Source organism: Mandrillus leucophaeus, unplaced genomic scaffold (genome assembly GCF_000951045.1).
Source record: "Mandrillus leucophaeus isolate KB7577 unplaced genomic scaffold, Mleu.le_1.0 Scaffold56, whole genome shotgun sequence".
Taxonomy (NCBI): domain Eukaryota; kingdom Metazoa; phylum Chordata; class Mammalia; order Primates; family Cercopithecidae; genus Mandrillus; species Mandrillus leucophaeus.
Window position 1 is genome coordinate 813367 of NW_012106030.1, and position 12567 is coordinate 825933.

General features: G+C 35.9%; 1 long non-coding RNA gene across 1 annotated transcript in view; it reads right to left on the reverse strand.

Moving 5' to 3' along the window:
* Positions 1-2368: 2368 nt before the first annotated feature.
* The window catches only part of LOC105552478, a 106279-nt gene continuing 96080 nt past the window's right edge, over positions 2369-12567 (reverse strand). The window contains exon 11 of the long non-coding RNA XR_001008016.1: positions 2369-2948. This is a non-coding gene — a long non-coding RNA (uncharacterized LOC105552478). The remainder of the gene's footprint in view (positions 2949-12567) is intronic.

Genomic DNA, 12567 nt, shown 5'->3' on the forward strand with positions numbered 1-12567 from the left:
GGTTAATTTTCTATTCACTAAATTCTGCATGTCTGACAGGTTGTTGATGACTTATTTTTATTTGCTTAGCCTCTTCTAGGTTGCATCATCTGGAATTCTCTCAGCTCGATCAAAATTTAGTTCTTATCAATGAACAGCCACTCATTCTAGTCTTTTAAGGAGGACCGTGCCTGCACCTGCTCAGCACACACTCACCCGGTGACCTCTGGCGGAGGGTGCTGCTTCTTTCATGAAAATGTTCTCACGCAACACCATCCTCAGTGCTCATTGCAACAGCCTGTCCTCAAATTGAAGCTGCAGCAGATCAGTGGTGTGCTCATAAAGGTTTAGTAATAGGCTCTGGGGTTGATAGTTGACTTTGTGAGAAGGGGACCCTCATCTGTAGCATTTGTCAGTTTCTATGGGTAGAACTACACCTACCATGACCTATTTTGGTATTTATATGAAGCCACAGAGCCCAGAGTTGGAAAGAGATGTAACAATTGATTCTCAGGAGCTGGTGCAAGCTGGTTGCAGCACACCTCTATGTGTGTAGCTAACCGCCCCCCAGGTCCTTCCTGAAACCCACTCTTCCTTAACCTCTGAGGTCGAATACCCTATCAAGATTTCTCTTAAGAGTATATACTTAGAAAGGTCTCATGGCTGGTTTTCCTCTCTAGAATTCCTACAGGGGCATATATATATTTGTTCAACTTTCTGACAACGTGACTCTGCGATCCTGCCATTAAAAATCACCATCTCATCCTCTGCCATCCCTTTTCCTTCTCTCTTTCCTCTTTAGCTCTGTTCCACCTCTCCCCGCTCCACTGCTGCCTTCCTTCTACTAGTCCCACAAATAGTTCCCCTGATCTCCTGTCCTTCATTTTTTTAAACTATTTCCCTCACAATGACCCAAATCATGGAAGTAGCCTGTCCCTCCTGATCCCAGCAAGTGTCTGAAGACTATGCTGCCCTTGTCCAAGAAAATAAATGGCATTCTTTCTGTTCACCTCATTGAGTGAGATGGAGGAATCAGAGTACTGCTTTCTTCCTCCGGCCTCTTCCTGGCCACTGTTACATTCATATTTGTAAAAACTAACTATATTTTGTGGTACCTCTTATGTTCTGATGTCATTTCTCTCCATTCCTGTTGCTTTTATCTGTAATTTCCAGGAAAGGCACTAAACATCCCTGATGCGTTAAGCACCAGATTCATAAGTTTTTTCATTTCCCTTTGTTTTGTCATTATTCTGATGAATTTCAGCTACCATTTACTTTTATAAGCACACTCTGGCTTTTTGCCCTCATGCATCATTTATTCTAGCCAAAATGAACCGTTTTCTCACATACACATTTTCTTCTCTCCTGTCTCAGTAGCTATGGCAATCATTTTCCTCTGGGTCCCTACCCCACTCCATTTTCTACCTCAAGCTGTGCTCCACTGAGCTGTTCCTACTGACCGTGTTTCTTGTTGGGATCAGCTGGTGAGAGTTCAAGCAGGGAGGTTGGAGAGTGGGAAGAGAGAGGCTGAGGCTTTTCCTCCTGTCTCCTCCTGTCTCTTCCTGTCTCCTGTCTCCCTCTTCTTGTGCATCAGCATCATGGCTCTTGCAGTGTTTGCATCCCTCTAGGATGAGCCATTCTGTCAGGCCATTCTTTCCACATGGCTACACTCTTTACTAGCTCCTCGAACACTCTTTCCTAGGAGTGACTTCTCACTGTTGCCTGTCCCTAGGCCCATCATGTCCCTTGTCCACGTCCTTAACTTTGCCAGCCATCTCCATAAATAGTTATTTCATTATGGTCTTTCCAGAGCTCCATAAGATTACACCTGAGGTTTCCTGCAAAGATACTCACTACTCTGGTACCAGAGCTAATACGAACTATTCCATCTGGAGTTCCCCATACAGCATTCTGTCCATGCGAACATCTTATTCCTCTATAAGGTCTAGACCAAATGCTACCTACTATATAAAATGATATTCCTGTGTTTCTCCCAGTTGAAATAATATCCCCCGTCTTAGAAATCCAAAGGCATTTATCTACAGATCTTTTAATGGGTATGCATAATTTACCTGAATAAAAAACAGTATATGTCTTATCTCTGTCAGACTGGAAGGTGGGATTTAAGTTTGATCCCTAAGTGCCAGTGCAGGGTCCTTCAGTAAATATTCTGCAAGTATCTGTTGCATGAATGGGCAAGTTATGAGTATTGTCATCTTTCACTTCTCTACCACTTATATTTTGCCTAGCTCATCTTAACTACTAATAAGCACTCCTTTAAGCATAGGCTTTATGCTACATTTTCTTTTTCTTACCTTTCTGTCTCACAAGTTACATTTCTTTATTTTAATCTGCTCAGGCTGCTGTAACAAAATACTGTGGACTGTGTGGCTTCAACAGCAGACATTTATTTCTCACAGTTCTGGAGGCTGGCAGTCTCATGATCAGGGTGCCCACTGATTTGGTTCCTTGTGAAGGCTCTCTTCCCGCCTCGTAGACAACCATCTTCTTGTTGTGCCCTTTTATGGTGGGGGTTGAGGAGAGAGAGAGAATACAAGAGCATATGCGAACAAGTGAGCATTCTCTGACCTTTCCTTATAAGAGCACTAATCCCTTCATGAGGACCCCATCCTCATAACCTCATCTAAACCCAATTACCTCCCTAAAGTTCCATCTCTGGAGATCATCATATTGAGGATTAGAGCTTTGACATATAAATTTTGGGGGGACACCATTCAGTCCCTAGTGCATTTCTGTAGTTAAACTCATTGATAAAGTTGAGTCCTAAGTTTCTTACATTTTTCTTTTGCAGTATCAGACTTGTGTCTCTCACTGTCAACTTTGTATTCCTATATGTAGTCATCACTACTTTAATCTTCCACTATCCCATTTTGATAGAAAGATCCTGCTCTTCAAAAAAGCTCCCCAGCTTGATGTTCACACTTCCTCTGAAAGTTATCTGTATTCTCCTAATAAGGCCAAATCAGAAACTTGGAGTCCTCTTTTCATACAATTTCTTTGACTTCTTGGCTCTTCCTTTGTAAATTCCCTTGCATATAAAATATTTTTTTTATAAACACTTCAATCATAATTTATTTTTCATTTATTTTTTGCCAAACTTATGCTATATACTAAAGAGTTTCCATATTTCCCATGTTTTCATCATTATAATATATAGGCCCATGCTATTTGAGAGCTAGAATAAATATTAGAAGCCAAGTTCACCATCTTTATTTTACAGAGAGCTCAATGGGAACAAAAGGATTCAAAGGATTCACTTAATCTCACACATATGGGTAGTGTGGCAAAGCTGGACTGAGAGTCTAAATCTCATGACACCCAGTGTAACATTTTTTTCACTTGCCCAGGATTCAACCTCTATCCTGCTGCCAGATTAATGTTTATCCTCACTGGCCTATTCGTGTCATACTCTTGCTTATTAACTGCTCGTGGTTTTTATTCTCCATTACCTTATAGAGTGAAGTCACTCCGGCATTCAGTTAAGTACACTGCACCTACATGCTCCACTTCCAGCTTTTTTCACTGCTCCAATGTGTGTAAACTTAATCTGTTTTACACATGTTATGTAACTTGTTCTTTTCTAGCTACACTCTGTGCTCTTCTACCTTCATATCTAATGCTTATCCTTTTACTTTCTTTTCTTTAAATTTACCTGCTCCCATCCCTGACCATCTTTTGGAATACATTATAAATGCCATGTTTTTCATTATGCATTTTGATATTCCCTTAACTGGATATACTATCTCCCCACTTTAACTCACCTTTACGTTTTGTCTGTGATTTGTTATTGGAAGTAATTCTACCTTATACAGTGGTCTAAGCATAGTTGCCTCTTTCCATTTTCCTGTCCCTACTTATGCACCTTTATGTCTCTCATAGCACCAGGCCTAGTATTTTGTATAAAATGGACACTAAATGTTGATAAGTGTTAGTATTTGAGAGTCCAAGCCATCGAAGTTAGGTGTTTCACGCACTTGCTTGCTTATTTTTATACATTAATATTTTTGCTCTAATCTCTTAAGATGCATATCTCACAAATACATTTAAAAATGGTTATTTATCTGTGGGATGGTGGTGCTGTGAAGTTATGGTACAGAATCTTCCACCTCCAATAAACAAAAGCAAAACAAAAACAACCCTGCCAATTTTCCCATCAGCAGAAAGAAATGGGGAAGGATTATAACCTCAAAAAATTATGACCAGTGAAGTAACAGAAAATTCTGGTGTCATGGCCAGGTCAACAGAATTCGCAACTCTTCCCACCTACAGAAGTGACACAGGGGATGTAAGAAGTGACACAAATCCTGAATCTGAATGCTCTGTAACTTGAAAGGAGTGGGATGAAGGGATGAATTGATGGGTCTGGGAAAATCAAGATAAAACACTTAGTGGATGCTCTACAAATCACATCTGGACCTTGGCAGAAGCAGGAAGGGCCACAGATTCTCTTGCTCCAGCATACAGTGCTAAATTAGGGAAGTGAGCCAAAGCCCAAAAGACTTGAATTCATGCCAAGCTTGGTGTAATGGAGTCCAATGAAGAACATCTGGTGGGATCTCAGCAAGAAGAGTAAACCCAGGACCTCCTCAAAGACTGCAATCAGTCCCAGCTGTGCTTCCCACTCTCTTCTGTCTGTTCTCTGTACCTTCTAGTACACAGGGGGAAGAGAAATAATCCCAGATAAGGTAAGAGTGATGTCAAGGAGAAACCACATACACCATTTCATAGTAAACATAAGATATTAACAAAGGTACAAGAGGAAAAAAATGGTTTGAGAGTGATGAAAATATATTACAGCCCCAAAATAAAAATATATTAATATATAAATGGAGAAAGGCATTGATTTTAAAACATAACACAGATAATCCAATTTGAAAGAATATACAATCCAAGGAACTAAAATTTCTTTGCTGGTGTTTTGCATTTATTGAATAATCCAATAAGGACATAGATTTAGTAAAACAAGGAAAGCACAATAATGTAATAAAAGATCAGAATTATGAGAAAAGGAATATTCTAAGAAAAAGAAAAAACTATGATACAAAATAAACAGTATAGATAAAAAAATTAGAAGCAGCAGGAAACAGAAGTCACCATGGAGATAATGATTGATTTAGTTATACTGAATAAAAATAAAGTGACAACAGGTTTAAATAATTAGATAATAGATATATAAACTATAGTGCATCCACCATAAGGCTATTGATACTGCTGAAGTAAAGACACCAACAAATAGAACAGAAAATAATGAGAGATATAGAAGAGGGAAATTTACCTAAAGTAAATGAATGACTAAATATAGGGCACATATCAAGAAAAGTTAATAAAAAACGAATAATATAAAAACATATTTAGTTATTAAATTTCAAAAATAAAACCATTCTTCAAGTTTCAGGAAAAAAAAGCAAGTTACATAACAAGTGGGAAATCTGAGTGGCCTCAGAATAAATATTGAGTTTCAGAAACAATGTAACAAAGTCTCCATTATATAGAGCAAATTGCTCTTCAGTTATAAATACAACAGAAAGGCATTTCTATACATTAAATAACAGGTTTAATGAAATTTTACCAAAATGAAACTTAAACCCTACTTGAAGATTAAATGCAACTGATGAAGAGATAAATCATAATAAAGAATACAGAAATTGGGAAACCATGGTTATACAACAGGTGGCTGAACACTTACTTCATTTAAGTATGACCTAAGATAAAACAACTGAGGTAATTATTATTGCAGAGTAGAACAGATATATAATAAACCATCACAAATTAAATATTATAAAATCAACAAACTCAGAAGAAAAGAGAAATAGAGGTGCCATATTATATCATCTTTCAGAGAAGGAGTTAGTTAATGATGATTACTGAAATTAAAATATGTAATTTCAATCTATGTTGACTGCAAGTTATTGATAGTTTAATTTTTTTTTAATTTAGAGGGACATTTTGGTACATGTTACCTGATATGATGAAGACAATATGAAGTCCTACAATTCTTTCATTCACCTTAGTTGCATTTTTATTATATTCATGTCAAATTAAAATTACTAGCTGCTATTTTAGAATAGCATTTATCCAAGCGTGTTACTTAGAAATATATATTTTTCTTTCTCATCTACAAAATTTTGTCTCAATTTTTATTTCCTTCTCAACATATGTAGAAAAGTTGTTTAAATAATCTATATGGAATATTAATGGTATTATTTCTATTTCAAGTAATTTATTGCTTTCATTAAAATCATGTCAGATTAAAATTGCTAGATGCAGTTTTTTAATAACTTTTCCCCAGTTTTTAGTTTGGCTTAATTTGGTTTAGGTTGAATATGCGTTATCACTTAAACTTGTCATGATACCACTTCAAAATTATTTTGGTAAATTAATTTTTGACATAGTTATTAAAAGTCCATAGAAAATTATTGGGAAGACCACGCTACAAAGATAAGACTCCTACTGAAGGAGGTGGAGCAAGGTGGCCGACTAGAACCCTCCAGAAATTTCCTCCTTCATCCTCTGCAGGAACATAAACAATTATCCATGCAAAAAAGCACCTTCATAAGAACCAAAAATATCAGGTGAGTGATCAGAGTACCTGGGTTTAGCATAATAACTAGGACACATTGAAGAGGGTGGGAAGGACAGTCTCTCATGTTCCCTACACTATCCCTACCCCAACTCCCAGCAGCACAGTCAAGAGAGAAAATCTGTGGTTGGAGGAGGAAGAGCAAAGTGAATTTGGAACTTGGCATTGGAACTCAGTCCCACCGTGTCACAGTCAGAACACAGCACAGGGCAGAATTCTGTTGATGCCATTAAGGCAAGCCCTGGGCCAGAGGAGACTCCATCACCCAAGCAGGAGGAAACTGAGTCCCAAACAAACAAGGCCAGACTGTGAAAACTAGAACAAATATCTAACTCTTCAATGCCCAAACAAGGACAAATGTTCATAAGCGTGAAGGACATCCAGGAAAATATTACCTCACCAAACAGACTAAATAAGGCACCAGTGAACAACCCTTGAGTGACAGAGATATAATCTCTCAGATAGGAAATTCAAAATAAATATTTTGAGGCAGCTCAGCAAACTTCAAGATAACACAGAGAAGGAATTCATAAATCTATCCGAAAAATTTAACAAAGACATTGACATTTTAAAAAAATACTGGAGCTGAAAAATTAAATAGATAAACTAAAAAATGCAACACTGTCTTAACAGCAGAATTAAGCAGAAGAAGGAACTAGTGAACTCAAAGATGAGCTATTTAAAAATAGGAAGAGAAGAAAAAATGAATACAGTGTGCTTACAAAATCTAAAAAATAGTCTCTAAAAGGCAAAATTAAGAGTTATTGTCCACAAAGAGGATGTAGATAAAGATACCAGGGTAGAAAATTTATTCAAGTAAATAATAAAGTACTTTCCAAACCTATGTAACATTATTAATATTCAGGTACAAGAAGTTCACAGAACATCGAGATACAATCCATATAAGACTATCCCAAGGCATATAATCAACTCCCAAAGGTCAAAAACAAAGGATCTGAAAAGCAGCAAGATAAAAGCAAGTAACATCTAAGGTCTGATACATCTAGCAACAGACTTCTCAGAGGAAACCTTACAGGCCTGGAGGGAATAGGAATGACATATCCAAAGTGCTAAAGGGAAAAAAAAGCTCCAACTAAGGAAACTACCCAGCATAGTTATTTTTCAAATACAAAGGAGAAATAAAGACTTTCCAAGATGAACAAAACCTGAGAAAATTCATCATCACCAGACCTGTCTTTATAAGAAATGTTAAAGGGAGTTTGCCAACTGCAAGAAAGGATGCTATCATGCAGCAAGAAATCACCTAAAGGTAGAAAAGTCATTGGAAAAAGTTAAGTACACAGAATTCTCTAATACTGCCATTGCAGTGTGTAAACCATGCATACATTTAGTATAAAGACTAAGAGGCAAATCTATAAGAAATAATAACTACAAAGGTTTGTTAAGACATAGGAATTGTAAGAAGATATATAGATACAACAAAAAGTCAAAAACTAGGGGGATGGAGTTAAACCGTGGAGTATTTTAATTTTTCTTTGTTTCTGTCTTTTCTTCTTTGGGATCAAAGTTAAGTTATCATCAGTTTAAAATAACTTGTTACAACTCTAATATGTTTGTTTCAACCCTTATTGTAACCATAAAGCAAAAATCTAACAAATACACTAAAAAGAAAAAATGAATTAAAACATACTGCCAGAGAAAATCATTTATCCACAAATCCAGTAAGAAAGAGAAGATTTATTGACACTGAATATAAATTGACTACATTCTCCAGTTAAAAGACACGAAGTAGCTGAATAAAGAAATAAGACACAACTATGTGCTCTCTACAAGAAACTCACTTTACCTATAAAGACATGTGGAGAGTAAAAATGGATGAAAAATAAGTAAAGATGGAAAAAGATATTTTGTGCAAACTGAAACCAAAAGAGAACAAAAGTAGCTATACTTGAAGTACATTTCAAGTCAAAAACTGTAAAAAGAGACAAAAGTCATTATATAATGATTAAAAAGTCAATTCAGCACGAGGATATAACAACTGTATTTAATTGTATTAAATATATATGCAACCAATTGTATTATATATGCAACCAAAATTAAAGCAATTGTTATGGTTTAAACTTGTGTCCTCACACAAATCTCATGTTCAATTGTAATCCCAGTGTTGGAGGTGGGACCTGGTGGGAGGTGATTAGATCATGGGGGTGGAGTTCTTATGAATGGTTTAGTGACATCACCCTTGGTACTATATAGCCAGTGAGTTCTCATGAGATCTGGATGTTTAAAAGTTTGTGTCATCTCCTTCATTTTTCTCTCTCTTCCTTCTGTTCTGGCCACATAAGATGTGCTTGTTTCCCTATGATTTCTGCCATGATTGTAAGTTTACTGAGGCCTCCCCAGCCATGCTTCCTGGACAGCCTGAAGAACCATTAGTGAATTAAGCCTCTTTTCTTTATATCCCACTCAGTCTCAGGTATTTCTTTATAGCAATGCAAGAACAAACTAATACATCACCCAGACATTTAAAGCGAGTATTAAAGATAGACTGCAGTACAATGATATCAGAGGACCTCAACAACCCAGTTTCAGCAATGGACAGATCATCCAGGCAGAAAATCGACAAAGAAATATTGGAATTAAACTACATGCTAGGCTAAATCAACTTAACTGACATTTGTAGAACATTTCACCAAACAGATGCAGAAAACATATTCTTCTCATCAGCACATGGAACATTCTCCAGGATCAACTATATGTTAGCCACAAAACAAATCTTAACAAATGCAGAAACATCAAAATCATATCAAGTTTCTTTTCTGACCACAGTAGAATAATACTCTAAACCAATAACAAGAAGAACTTTGGAAACTATAAAAATACATGAAAATTAAACAACTTGTTCTCAAACCACTAGTGGGTCAACAAAGAAATTAAGAAAATTTAAAATTTTATGGAAACAAAAATGGAAATAAAACATACCAAAACCTGTGGAATACAGCAAAAGCAGTACTAAGTGGAAAGTTTTTTGTTATAAATGGCTACATCATAAAAATAGAAAGACTTCAAATAAACAACGTAGTGGTACACCTTAAAGAACTAAACCCAAGCCAAACCTAAAATTAGTAGAAGACAAGAAATAATGCATGTCAAAACAGAAATAAAATTGAGACTAAAAAAAAAATAAAAGATAAACAAAAGAAGTTGGATTTTTGAGAAGATAAAATTTGGAAACTTTTAGCGAGACTAAGACAAAAACAGAAGAACCAATAAATAAAATTGGAGACAAAAAGAAGACATTACAACTGATGTCACAGAAATGCAAAGAACCGTTATAGACTATGATGATCACCTATATGCTAGTAAATTAGGGAACATAATAGAAATGTATGAATTTAGTCTAGAAACATACAACCTATGAAGGTTTTTCCATAAACAAATAGAAAACCTGCACAGACCAGTAATGAGTAATGAAATAGAAACAGTAATAAAAAGTCTCTCATCAAAGAAAAGCTGAGGAACTGATGGCTTCACTGTTGAATTCTATGGAACATTTAAAGAAAAAATAATACAAATCCTACTCAAACTCTTCAGAAAACTGAAGAGGAAGGAATACTTCCAAACTCATTCTAGATGGCTAGTATTACCCTGATACTAAAACCAGACAGAGACTTGACAACAACAAAAACTACAGGCCTGTAGTTTCCCTGATCAACATAGGTGCAAAAATCCTCAAAAAACTAACAAACCAACTTCACCAACACATTAAAAAGATCATTAAGGCTGGGTGCGGTGGCTCACACCTGTAATCCTAGCACTTTGAGAGGCCGAGGTGGGCAGATCCACGAGGTCAGGAGATTGAGACCATCCTGGCTAACACAGTGAAACCCTGTCTCTACTAAAAATACAGAAATTTGGCCGGGCGTGATGGCGGGTGCCTGCAGTCCCAACTACTTGGGAGACTGAGGCAGGAGAATGGCATGAATACAGGAGGTGGAGTTTGCAGTGAGCCAAGATCGCGCCACTGCACTCCAGGGTGACAGAGTGAGACTCCGCCTCAAAAAAAAAGAAGGAAAAAAAATCATTAACACAATTAAATGAGATTCATCTCAGGGATAGAGTGACGTTTCAACATACACAATCCAGTCAACATAATACATCACATAATAAAATGAAGGATACATCACATAACAGAATGAAGGGCAAAAATCATTTCAATCAATGTTGGAAAAGCATAAAATTTAACATCCTTTCGTAAAAATACTCGCAATAAACTGGGTATAGAAGAAACATACCTCAACTTGATAAAAGCCATATAAAACAAACCCATGGCTCGTGTCATACTGAATGGGGAAAGGCTGAAGGCATTTCCTCTAAGATCTGGAACGAGACAAGGATGCCCACTTTTACCACTTTTATTCAACATGGTACCAGAAGTCCCAACCAGGGCAATTAGGCAGGAAAAAGAAAGAACAGGCATTTAAACTGTAAAGAAAGAATTTGAGTTGTTCTTGTTTGTGTCTTTATATTTAGAGAAACTTAAAGACTTTACCAAAAAAACTGGTAGAACTGATAAATTAATTCAGTAAATTTACAGGATACAAGAATGATTAGCATTTCTATATGCCAACAGTGAATGATGTGGAAAAGAAATCAAGAAAGCAATCATTTTCACAATAGCCACAAAAAATACCTAGGAACAAATTTGACTAAAGTTTTTATCTCTATAATAAAAACTACTAAACACTGATGAAAGAAATGGAAGAAAATGCACAAAAAAGAAATCTCATGTTATGGATTAGAAGAATTAATACTATTTAAATATTTGTATTACTCAAAGCAATCTACAGATTCAGTGCACTCCCTATCAAATACCAATGGCATTCTTCACGGAAATAGAAAAAACAATCGTAAAATTCCAGTGGAACCAGAAAAGACTCCAAATAGCCAAAGCAATCCTGAGCAAAAAGAACAAAGCAGGAAATATCACACTACTATACTTTGAAATATACTACAAATCTATGGTAACCAAAACATAGTACTGGCATAAAAACAGACACATAGACCAATAAAACAGAATAGAGAACCCATAAATAATTCCTTGCATTTACAGCCAAGTCATTTTTGACAAAGTTGTTAAGAATATACATTAAGGAAAGGACAGTCTTTTCTATAAACAGTGCTGGGAAAACTGGATATCCATATGCAGAACAATAAAATTAGATTCCTATCTCACCATCTACAAAATTGACAAATGGGATCATATCAAGCTAAAAAGCTTCTGTACAGCAAAGGAAGCAACCGACAAAGTAAAGAAACCACCTACAGAATTAGGTTGAATTAGAAGAATTAGGCCCCTTCCCTCACCATATACAAAATTAGTAAAGAATATTTGCAAACTATCCAAAAATGGACTGCTAATCAGAATATATAAGTAACTCAAAACTCAATAGCAAAAAAAACAAAAAACAAAACAAAAAAAACCCCTCCAAATAATCTGATTAAAAATGGACAAAAGACCTTAAAGGCATTTCTCAAAAGAAGACAAATGACCAACTGGTATATGAAAAAATGCTCAACATCATCAAGGAAATCAAAATCAAAATCAAATACCATCTCACCCCAGTTAAAATGTGTTATCAAAATAGAGAAAATAAATGCTGCCAAAGATGTAGAGAAAGGGGAACACTTGCACACTGTTAGTGGGAATGTAAATTAGCACAGTCACTATGAAAAATAATATAGAGGCTCCTCAAAAACCAAAACTATAACTACCATATGACCTAGCAATCCTATTGCTGGGTATATATCCAAAAGAATGGAAATCAGTATATTGAAGAGAGATCTGAACTTCCCCCTCTTTATTTTTGCAGCACTATTCACAATAGTCAAGATATGGAATCAACCTAAGGGTCCATCAATGGATTAATGGATAAAAAGAAAATGTGGTGTATATACATAGGCAATGGAATATTATTCATCCATAAAGAAAAGAATGAAATCCTATCATTTGCAGCAACATGGACTGA